Source organism: Triticum aestivum, chromosome 3D (assembly GCF_018294505.1).
Source record: "Triticum aestivum cultivar Chinese Spring chromosome 3D, IWGSC CS RefSeq v2.1, whole genome shotgun sequence".
Taxonomy (NCBI): domain Eukaryota; kingdom Viridiplantae; phylum Streptophyta; class Magnoliopsida; order Poales; family Poaceae; genus Triticum; species Triticum aestivum.
The window spans coordinates 62055285-62068095 of NC_057802.1; positions in this window are offsets into that span (position 1 = coordinate 62055285).

Sequence of the window (12811 nt, forward strand, 5' to 3'; positions counted from 1 at the left end):
GGTTCCCCCAAACCCCCAGGCTCATGGGCCCTCGGAGGGAAGGCGCCCAGCCCACTAAGGGGCTGGTACCTCTCCACATACAGCCCATAGGGCCCTCCGGGGCTGGTGGCCCCTCCCGGTGGACCCCCGGAACCCTCCGGTGGTCCCGGTACAATACCGGTGACGCCCGAAACTCTGCCGGTAGCCAAAACGGGACTTCCCATATATAAATCTTTACCTCCGGACCATTCCGGAACTCCTCGTGACGTCCGGGATCTCATCCGGGACTCCGAACAACATTCGGTAACCACGTATATCTATTCCCTATAACCCTAGCATCATCGAACCTTAAGTGTGTAGACCCTACGGGTTCGGGAACCATGCAGACATGACCGAGACGTTCTCCGGCCAATAACCAACAGCGGGATCTGGATACCCATGTTGGCTCCCACATGTTCCACGATGATCTCATCGGATGAACCACGATGTCGGGGATTCAATCAATCCCGTATACAATTCCCTTTGTCTACTGGTATGGTACTTGCCCGAGATTCGATCGTCGGTATCCCGATACCTTGTTCAATCTCGTTACCGGCAAGTCTCTTTACTCGTTCCGTAACACATCATCCCGTGATCAACTCCTTGGTCACATTGTGCACATAATGATGATGTCCTACCGAGTGGGCCCAGAGATACCTCTCCATTTACACGGAGTGACAAATCGCAGTCTCGATTCGTGCCAACCCAACAGACACTTTCGGAGATACATGTAGTGCACCTTTTATAGCCACCCAGTTACGTTGTGACGTTTGGTACACCCAAAGCATTCCTACAGTATCTGGGAGTTGCACAATCTCATGGTCTAAGGAAATGATACTTGACATTTAGAAAAGCTCTCAGCAAACGAACTACATGATCTTGTGCTAGGCTTAGGATTGGGTCTTGTCCATCACATCATTCTCCTAATGATGTGATCCCGTTATCAACGACATCCAATGTCCATGGTCAGGAAACCGTAACCATGTATTGATCAACGAGCTAGTCAACTAGAGGCTTACTAGGGACATGGTGTTGTCTATGTATCCACACATGTATCTGAGTTTCCTATCAATACAATTTTAGCATGGATAATAAACGATTATCATGAACAAGGAAATATAATAATAACCAATTTATTATTGCCTCTAGGGCATATTTCCAACATGTGACATGAGGGGGTCGAGGGTCGGGAAATAGGTTAGAGGGTCGTGGATCGTCCGAGCGGTCGAGGGTCGAGGATCGCCGAGGGGTCGAGAGGTTGCCCAGCTAGTGTCAAAGTATTGAAGAAATCCATGGCTTCATCATTATCCGGAAGTAACTGGGCATGATGGTACGAAGTTTTCCAAAGTTATTTTGGAAGGGAGTCCCGGATAGGATAATTCATCTTTTTGTACGAATTTCAGCAAAGGCCTTCCAAATATCTATATTCGAAAGGCTCTTGCTGAAGTTTGTACCAAAAAGCGAATTATCCTATCTGGGACTCCGTTCCAAAATTACTTTAGAGAGCTTCGTACCATCGTGCGCCTGTTAATTTCGCCTAATGATGAAGACATGGTTTTGTTGAATCCTTTGACACTAGACAAACGTGACATGAGGGGGTCGAGGGTCGGGAAATAGGGTACGTAGAGGGTCGTGGATCGCCGAGTGGTCGAGGGTCGAGGGTCTGGCAATGCGCACAAGTTGATCCAAACCCTAGAAGTGCTGCCGAGGCCACCCAAATTTACCAAGTTAAAAGAGCGTTGTCGTCGAGGCCACCCCGAACCCTTGAAGCGTTGCCGAGGCCACCCCAAACCCTAGAGAAGCGTCGAGGCCACTAATATGATTCCTTGTTGTGATTAGCTAGCTAGATCTACGTTTGCCACTAATATATCCAACTGTCATGTTTGTATAATAATAATTGCCATGTTGTAATATTTGCAGAAACTATGGAGCACAGCTAAGACGAGGAAGCAGAACAGGTGTTGGGGGACATAATCGCAGCCGGAGGTGATGTCATGTTGTATCTCAACGAAACCGATGGTCTGGAAGGAGAGGGTGAAGCAGGCTACGGTTATCGAACAATGGAGGAGGAAGGACATGATTATGATGGCTCCGGTGACTGAATGCCGGTGCAAGAAGGAGACCGTGATGACGGCTCCGGTGACCGAACAGAGTCCGGCCAGGTATATATATTAATTAAGCCTGTGCTGACTAGCTAATTGATGCATTCATTGTTTTGGTATGTACACATATTAACTCTCGTCTTTCTTCTTTTTTCTAGCCCTCCGGATCGAGCACAACTTCGGTAAAGAAATGAGGCCCGAAGAAAAAGTTGCGCTCAAATGAAAGGTTCACGATCACAGCAATCGCGCGCGATGGCCAACCGATTGAACCCATCCGGACCAAGGAAGCATTTTTTGCTCAGTGCGGGGTTCTTGTTAGGGACATGATCCCGATCAGCATCCACCAATGTTATAAGCCTAAGAAGGAAGACCCTGAGGTGTCTTATGTCAACGATAGGCAGAAAGACGATCTTTGGACCACGCTGAAGGCAAATTTCACCCTACCGCCAGAGGAGGATCCAGAGAAGCCAGTTAAAGAGCCATTGATCAAGTCCCGTGCTCTTAAGAAGATGGCAGATCTATTCAGGAGGTGGAAGAATGAGCTGAAAACAAAGTTTGTCGACGAAGAAAAGACACCAGAATTCACCGGCCGGTATGAGAAGATCAGAGATCACTGGGACGCATTTGTGGCCCACAAGACATCGGACAAGAGTAAGAAGATGTCAGCGACAAACAAGATAAATGCTGCGAAGAAGGAGCACCACCATCGCACGGGGTCAGGTGGCTACTTCAAAGCCCGGCCGTTGTGGGCCAAGGCTGAGAATGACCTACTTGATAAAGGGGTCGAACTAGAGACATTGAACTGGCCAGACCGTTCAAGGACTTGGTTCTTAGGGGTTGGCGGAACCTTGGACCCTGTATTAGGGAAGTGCGATTGGACGAACGAGCAACTGCGAATACCCGTCATGAAGCTTCAGGACTATATCGCCGCAGCGCAGGAAGGGACGTTCGTTCCAGACAGAGATAACGACGAGCTCAGAATGGCCCACGGGAATCCCGAACACCCTGGACGGACACGAGGCACGCCAGGCTCCGTTCCGTGGAAGGCTGGGTTTCCGGACGCAGGCGGTTACAAATGCCAGGAGACGAGGAGGAAAGTGGAGCATACCCAACTGCAGAAGCTGCACGCAAGGGTACAAGCGCTAGAGGAACGAGAAGCAGTTCACAAGCGACCTGCCGAAGCTACCCCGCCATCTCAGCAGAGAAGCAGCGTGGCTTCCACCGAGCTACTTCAGCTGGAGCCTGTCTTCACGGCTCCTGCTAGCTACCCCGTGGATACTATCACGGAGTCTCAACATTGCCACCTTATGACGCAATGGCAGAACTTCAAAGTCAAGGTGGCTATCGGCTCTGTTCGACCTCTTGAACCCGACACAACTTTTCACTTCCGTCCAATTCCAGAAGGATATGCTAGGGTGACGGTGGACGAAATAACGGAGGGATTTGAGGAGCTCGAGCTTCACCACCCTACCGGTGAAGGGGAGACTCGGCTGGGTTCTGCTTTGAAGACTCCATGCCTATGGCGGAAGGAGCTCAACAACCTTCCGAACTGGACGCCTCTGCCTCCTCCTCCTCCGGCGAGTCAGGGCACTCTGCCTCCTCCTCCGGCGAGTGATCAGGGCACTCCGCCTCCTTCTCCGGCGCGTGGCGGCACTCCGCCTCCTTCTCCGCCTGCGCCGGCGCGTCCGAGCAACCAGCCTCCTCCTTCTCCGCCTCGTCAGCAAGGGCGGAAGAGACCCACCGCCGCTCCGGCTGCTCCGGCGCGTCATAGTCCTTCTCCTCCGCCTCGTAAGCAAGGAAAGAAGACAACCGCAGCCGCTTCGTCTGCTCCGGCGTCTAGCAGTACAGCCAGAGGCGGGAGGCAATACAGATTCGGTCCATCTCTCAAGCCTCTAGAGAAGTTACCATACGAGAGGACCGTGGAGGAAACCGCGGAGATCTGTCAAGCCGAAGTGATGGACTTCTTTGAAGCGGTGAAAGCAAAGAAACATCCACCTCCGGAGGAGAAGATAGATCCGGTGAAAGCAAAACGCACTATCGATGCCGTGAAGAAACCACCATCGTCTCCGCCGAAAAACAACTATGAGCGCATTATTGAAAGGACATATCAGGAAGCAGAGCGGTCGGGAAGTACTTGCAGTGATCGAAGGTTAGCAGAACAACGAGTTGGGAAAAAATTGCCCAGCTCGGCGAACAAGCGAACCAATCGTGCCCCCCGCTCAAGGTGTCTAGCGATATCGTCGCTACTCATCCGGGGGGTTTTCCCGGTACCAATCTTAGAGATTACCTGCCCGATGATGCACATTATGATTTCTTGGAGGTGGACGAACACAAATACCAGTACGGGAAGCCTCTCGTCAAAGATAGAAGTACTCTAACAACGATGATGCGAAGATTCCATGATTGGTACATGGAGACTTGCAGAGAGTCTGGGAGGGATACTTTGACGCTGAGAGTTAAAGAGGAGCACGACCTCGTTGGAATTGATACGTCGTCTGTTCCATTTGAGGAGTTCTTCCAGTTTTTCAATCAAAAGGCCCTCGATAAATTAACGGTCACTTGCTACTGTCTGTAAGTACTACTTCTGTGACTAAGTCTCTATATATAGCTCAGCTCATTGCATGTATATATAATTATCCTCACTATATTATGCAGATTGAAGATCGTCGAATGTAGAAAAGTAGAAATCTATGATATTGGGTTCATTAACACAAATCTCATAGACGAATTTACGATTAAATTTCATGCCAAAGAAGTCGAGGCCAACTTGCTATGATCGTTGGTAATAAATCAAAACAAAGATAAAATACTCTTTCCTTACAACTTCAAGTGAGTGTTACTGTCTTGTGCATATTCGGTTTCCCTTATTACTCAAGGTTATAGTGATGTAATTGATGAGTTATGCATACGTGCGCAACTTCCACTATATTCTCCTAGAGATTAAGCTTGAGCAGGGACTAGTAACCGTCTTAGACTCGAGACGGAAAGATCCCGAGGACTATGCGGACATGACTAAAATGCTCGAGAAGGAAGTTCAATCGATCATTATCACACCATATCAGCAACTTTGTTCATTTCCTGATATCAAGTAATTGTTTTCTTTGTCTCGCAGGGTTTGGAAAGTATTCACCGCACAAGCTCCGGGACTGCCGAGGGAGCTGCGATGGACATACCCGAAAGTAAGTACTACTAGCTAGCTAGTTCCGCGCATCTCTCGTTGATTATAGCTACTTTCATCAATGCCATTTATAATGCCTCATTATCAGTTTGATTGACCCCTATTTCTCGTAAAGTGCTTGTGGCAGGAACCCGGGAATAATTACTGTGGATACTACGTTTGCGAGTTCATCTACAATGTGACGGCCAAGAATAAGCGGGGCTACTCTAAAAGACAATATGATGTGCGTAAGCAATAATATTCACAATTTCATTTTATTACCATCATTTGTGTTGAGTTTCATTCATATATATGTATTGACCCCCTTCTTCAAATTAGACGTGGCAGATGCGGGAAGAACTCCTACCACAAGATCGCATAAAAGCAATTCAAGAGGAATTGGCGGGATTCTTTCTTGACCACATCATCAGTAAAGCCGTAGAATACCATGTGGAACTTGAGTTCATATGCTAGGGGATTGTAAGAGATCTTATATTGTATATATGTAGCCAGTAGCATCGGATAGATATACGAAAACTTGTTGTTCGACCAATCTCTCGGAGAAGGAGAGGTCGATCACTTCTCTCTGTATATGTTCATGACGATCTTCTGTATGGTTTCCTTCATTTGCTTACTAGCTAGCGTGTCGACTCCTCTCTATACGCATAGTACGTAGCGTCGACCAAGCACGGAGTTAAGAGAGGACACTTCTCTCTATTAGCTAGCTAACACAATATATGAAACACCTAAATTAACCCTACAAAAAACCCCAAAACCCCCAACCCCCCCCCCTTTCAGAAAAAAAACAAAAACCCTAGCCCCTGAACTGCTGACGCGTGATAGCTTATTGGTCCCGGTTGGTGCTACCAACCGGGACAAAAGGCCCCCCTACCAGGGCAAGCCGCAGCGGCCACGTGGAGCCCCATCTGTCCCGGTTGGTATAAGAACCGGGACTAAAGGGGTAGGGCTTTAGTACCGACCCTTTGGTACCGGTTCCCGAACCAAGACAAATGAGCCTTATGAACCGGGAAAAATGCCCTTTTTCTACTAGTGTTGGAAGGCTGGAATCTGAACTCGTATTGGTAAACTTTCAATTCACATGTTTGGTTGGACACCGAATTGGCACTCCGTAATGAAACCAAATTCAGGGCAAAATCGCTTCCACCCAAAGTACCCGCCCACAACAGGGAGGCCTCCCGCTGTGAATTGCTCTGAAATGGCTCAATCCCGCAAAAACGTACCGGTTCAGCCTCCCCCCTGCCGAACAGATAAGGAGAGAGGAACGAGAGGGCGACGGCGTCGACCGGGCTGGCGGCGGCGCTCAGGTCCGTTCCCTCCCCGGCCCCCTCCTACTACGGCAACCTCCAGCACCGCCGCGTCTCCCCTGGTCCATCCTCGTCCGCTGCATCTCCTAGGTCACGCCACCCTCCTCCATCCTCCTCCTAGGTCGCGGCTCCGTACCCATCTCCGGTTAGGTCCTCCTCCTAGGTCGCGGCCTCGTCCCCGTCTCTGGTCGACTTGCTCGTGGGTCGCAGCTCTCTCTCCCATCTCCGGTTGGTTCCTAGCTCGTGGCTCCCTCCGTAGTCCCGGGTCGCTGCGACTCGTCCTCCCGGGTCGCGTCACCTCCTCCCATGCCGCGGCTCCCTCCCTAGTCCCTGTCTACTGCGTCCCGGGCACCTGCCTGTACATCCACGAGAGCAGCACCCCCCCACTATAGCTGCCCTCTGTTCTAAATCTCTTTGAACCCCTGAACCCACAATTTTTTGTTCTATGTAGTCTGAACTAGCAGTCTCTGTCTATCTCTCAGAAACCTCAACTGTCTATTTATCTTTTTTCCCTAATCAGCTGCACCAAGACTAATTTTTTTTGTTCAACACTACAGATTTGTGAAGTGTTCATCGATCTGCAGGCCTGTTGAAGGTATATGGTTGAATCCCCTCTGTTTTTTCTATGCATTTGTGTATGTGATGTCTCTTTGATTGCCTTACGACTAGACAATTGAATTGTAATTTGTACAGCACAATGTCGGATCAATTGGAGTTGATTGAGTGGATAAATGAAGAAAATAAAAGACGGAAGAGGAAAAGAATTGTTTTGACTAAATTGTTTGTTGAAACATGTGCTCTTACATTAGCATTTGTTACTACACAAAGGGATAGGGGACCAAGGGACCTGGGAAGTTATAATGATGATGAGGACAAGCATAGGCTTAGGAAATATTTTCTTAAAACCATGTATGATGGATCTGAAGTGGCATGCTATGATCAATTGCGTCTAACAAAACGAAACTTTCATGACCTTTGCACCATGTTACGGGAGAGATGTGGCCTCCGTGATAGTGTATATGTGACCGTGGAAGAGAAAGTTGCAATGTTCTTACTTGTAGTTGGCCATAGTATCAAGATGAGGATGTTGCGTGGCACCTACAAGCGTTCTTTATGGACCATTAGTACACACTTCTCTGCTGTCCTAACAGACCTACTCTCTCTATATGGGGAGTTCATTAAGCTACCTTCTACCGCTCAAGCTCCCGATGATTACAAATGAAGTGGTTTGGTAATGCACTTGGAGCACTAGATGGTTATCATATTGACGTGCTTGTTGATGTGGCTGACCAAGGAAGGTATAGGAACAGAAAGCAACCCATTACCACTAACATGCTACGTGTTGTTGATTGGAACATGAAGTTTCTTTATGTGTTACCTGGCTGGGAGGGTTCGGTTTCAGACTTGAGAGTTTTGCGTGATGCAATGAGGACAAACCGCCAAGATGCTTTTGTTATACCTAAGGGTATGACTCTTACTCTTGGCATGTAGTTTCTTTGATTTGATTGTTAGCTAACTAACTTATTGATATAGGGAAATATTATTTAGTTGATGCTGGTTATACCAATGGAGAAGGATTTCTAGCTCCATTCAGGTCCACTCGGTATCATCTAAAAGAATGGGCTGCAAGTGCAGAACAGCCTCAAACAGCTAAAGAGTTATATAACTTACGTCATTCTCGTGCTAGGAATGTAGTGGAGCGAACATTTGGCTTGTTCAAGAAAAAATGGGCTATCTTGCGTTCCCAAACCTTCTTTGACATAAAGGATTAAGTACAAAAAGTAAATATGTTGTTAAATCAAATTAGTATGTGAGATGACAATTGCTTACTATGAACTAAAATATCATTGCAGATTCGAATTATTAGTGCTTGTTGTGTGTTGCACAACTTTGCAAGGGATAGGCAGCATGTCATGGATGATTTGTTATTGCCTGAAGTGGATAGTGAATTAGCAAATGCACCAACTGATGATCCAGATGATGACGACTTCATTAGAAGTGTGCAAGTCACTACTGAATGGTCCAACTTTAGGCAACAACTAGCTGATGATATGTTTGCTGAGTACCTTCTGGCGCAAGGAGAACAAGAGATGGAATAGGATGAGAGTATGATATGTAGATGTGGCAGTGGTCTTCTTTTGTATAGCTAGCTGCGGCGATGGTCTTCTTTTGTATAGCTAGCTGCCGTGGTGGTCTTCTTTTGTATAGCTGCGGTGGTGGTCTTCTTTTGAATAGCTAGTTGCAGTGGCCTTCTTTTGTATAGCTAGCTGCGGTGTTCTTCTTTTGTATAGCTAGCTACTGGCTAATGTGATGATGCATGTGGTATTTTGTACATGCGTCATCTTTATGCAACTAATGAATGACATTATGTTTCATGCTGTTTCTAAAACTTAATATTGTAGTTTTTTTCTATTATGTACAATTTTTATTTCTTTGTAGAACCATGGCCGAAGAAGTAAGTACAAGGAGGAGGAATTACTGCACATGAGATGATGAGATGGATGATGCATTGCTTGAAGTCTTCGTTGAGCATCACAACAAGAGTGACCATGCCCAAAATGGATGGAAACCACATGTGTACACGCATGCCATAAGGAATGTGAAGGACAAGTGCAATAAGGATATCACAAAGGATAACATAAGTGGAAGGATGAGGACTTTGGACCATCACTATGAGGTCGTTAGCAAAATCCTTTCTCAAAGTGGTTTCGGCTGGGATTGGACCAATAATAGGCTATCAATGGATAGTGATGATGTTTGGGCTAAATATGTGGAGGCAACCATGCATCATGAATACACATTCTGTATGTAGTTTGCATATGTAGAATAACAAGGCAGTAGCTTTACAAGTTTGTGTTTATTGTGCAGGCTAACAAGGCAAGCAAGGAGATAAAATCTTACAAGACCAAAGTAATGAAGAACTGGGAGTCCATATGTATCGTATATTCAAAAGATCATGCTAATGGTGAGGGTGCGAAGACAGGTGCTGAGATTGTTGCAGAGCCATTAGGGTGGCGTTTGGTTCGAGGGCGAGGATGGCTTGGCTGATGATAACCCCATCCACCTGGTTAGGGATAGCCATTTTTGTTGTTTGGTTGCGTAGGATTGAGTGGGTTGGATAACCACATTTTATTGTTTGGTTGGAAGAATGAGAATTGGATAGATTGTTGTGATGACCTCTTTGCTAGAAGAAGGTGAGATTACCCCTACACATGCAATTTTAGATCAACTTTTTGAAATCAACTCGATGTACCGAGTAAAGAAGCAAGCATGCAAAGAAAACAAGAGAGGTTATATCCACACTATTTCTACATTACTTGCATGCGTAAAGAAGCAAGCATGGCAACGGACGAGCAAGTAGATTAAATGCAGACATTCTTCATACACGAACCAGCTAGTTACAGAAAAATGAGAAAGATATACGTAGGTCGTTGCACAAAAGAGCAGCAACGTAGTGCTTTTTTTTGCCGGGTGTAGCGCGGTGCTTCTCCGTGCTTGTTGCATAGAAATGGGAGAGGGGTCAAATCGAACCACAGAAGAGGGCAGAGGAACATGGTTGCCTTGTCAAGTCCAGCTGCCAGCGTTATCCGTCCCCTGCCACCGGCGGTCGCCAAGCACCGCCGCCCCTGCAGCCCGATCCCGTCGTCAATATCTGTTCGTGAATTGAGATAAATAAAAGAAAACGATTCGGGAGACAGGGAGGTAAACTGAAGCGGAGCGAGCGTGGGTGGCTGCCCTCGTCCGCCAGATTCTCGCGACTATCGGCAGCCAGGTTTCAGAGCGAATATTCCTTAAAACAGGTTATCCCCAGCCATCTCATCCTAACTTCCAAACATGTGGCATCCTCAAATTATCTGGCTATCCCTATCCCACTAAGGGATAGCCCCAGAACCAAACGCCCCCTAGAAGAACCAATTGAAGTCTCTCCAGAAGTAGCGGCAAAGAGGCAGCAAACAGGCGATGCTATTCTTTGCATGCTTGGAGATATGAAGAAGGACTTAGTTGATGCTTTCAAGACAACCGAGCCCATTCCACTACCAAAGGTTACCACAGCCGCTGAAATACTTGATGCACTTAGGTTGATACCTGATTTAGCTGAGCAAGATATGCTTCGATGTTACGGGAAGTTGGTACTCAATGATCGCCTATTTCAAGCTCTGAAGGAGCTGCCCATTACCATGAGGAAGACATGGCTGCTAATGTTTCCTTGAAGATCGATGCTTTTATGTGCTGTTGAACTTTGAACCATCTATTTTATGTCATGTTGAACTTAGAACTATGTATGTACTGCCACGCACTGTTTATGTCAAGCATTTGGACCTATCTTCTAAATTGTTGTGATTTATGTCATGTATGAGACCACATTTGAGACTACATTCTATTTGTTATTGTTTCGAATTTTGTGTTATGTTATCGTAAAAAAATATTGTTGTCATTCTATCATCATTTGTGTTTCCTGATGCATTTCTAGAATATTTAATTATTTTATTGCTATACATTCATTCATAGTCAGATTTCATTTTTGAGTGATGTAGAACAAGGTATAACCTGGTAATGTAGCTATGCAATTCCAAAGTTTGTCATCCAAACAAGATTCTGTATTGAAATCTCAGAAGCATTTTAAGGGCCAATTCGCTGGACAACCAAACAGATGAATTCGTATTCGTCCCATTTCAGTTTCCTCACTGATTTGGAATTCAGGCCAATTCAATACGGAGCTCTCCAATGGAGACATCCAAACGAAGCGCCCTCTGCAAGATACACCGAGAGGTCTCTCGTCCTCTTCGGCGCCCTCTGCGCCGGTTAGCGCTACCGGCGCCCGCACACCACGGTAGCGGGCCAGCCCAGTAAACGCGATGAGGCGAAAAAGCTTATCCGCTGGCTACAGCTAAAAATGCGAGGGAATTCTAGACAAGCCAGATTCAATCCGTGCTGGCCAACATCCTCACCAGAGATAATCCATGCTGCCGAGGGCCGCCGCGTCCTCGTCCCTCCCCCGACCTCTCCTCCTCGCCGCCGCCGGGCAAAGCCTGGTCGATGTCGGCGGTGGCGGGATCTCTTCTCCCACGGCTCACTGGATCTGGTGCGGGCGGATCGCGGTGGTGGTTGGCGGCGCGGGCTTGGGGGCGACGGCAGGGCTCACGCTCGCGGTTTCCCCTGGTGTGCGTGGGAGTCCGGTCGGGGCGCGCGGCGGCGGCCCTCGGCAAGCGGTGGCGGGCGCTGGGCTCTTGGCGACGCTCCGGCGTGCGCAGGCGGCGGTGGTCCCTGTGCGCGGTTGGGGGCTCCGTCTCTGACCCGGACGGCGCGGGGGATGGCGGCGGCCCGGCGTGGCCGGCGATCTGGATGCGGTGGTGCCGGCGGCTCGCTGATCTGCCGGTGCTCCAGGGTTCTGCCTGGTGGTGCGGGTGGTGACGGCGGCCCGTGCACGAGAGTTGGATCCCTTCTAACTGATCTGGGTGAAAACTTGCCTTCGGCGTCTGCTAAGGCCGGCGGTGGTGGCGCTATCTGCGTCGTTCCCTTCTTGAAGGCATTGCCGTGGAGAAGTTCAAGGTCACTCTCTGCTACCTCTGGGGGAAACCCTAGATCGGATGATCGGATGACGGCGGCGCTCTGGTGTCGTTCCACCCTTGGGGGCGTCATTCTTGGAGGTACACACGTGATCGAGGGACCAGAGGACGGATTCTTTGGTGGAGCGGTGCTTCATCCTACACACTGATGGCGACGGATAATGACGGTGTAGCGCAGTGCAGATTCGGAGTTCGCTGTGGGAGGATGGACTCGCGCAGGAGGACGACGCTGTCGGGCGTCGTGGTGGCGTCGATGGCAGAGAGACCTGGCACGGTACATGCAACAGTACAGCTCTGAAGATGGATTGGTGGCAGGTGGCTGCGGCGGCCTCATACCCGGCAGGCATCCTGGTTGAGGAGTGCGCCGGACTGGTAGGTGCCCCATACCCGGCAGGCATCCTGGTTGGGACCTCAGGTCTTAGGTGGTGTTTGCTTCTCTAGTCCTAGGACTTTTTCTAGTCCCTAGGACTTTTCGAAAAAGACTCTCAAGGAGGTGCTTCTAAGGACTGTTAGCAAAAAGTCCCAAAAAAGTCCCCCTTGTTTGGTTTGCTAAGGATTTTTAGGGACTTTTTTTAGTCCCAACACAAAAAAGTCCCTGGAACCAAACACCCCCTTAGATGTTTAGCTGCGATGTCTGTTTGG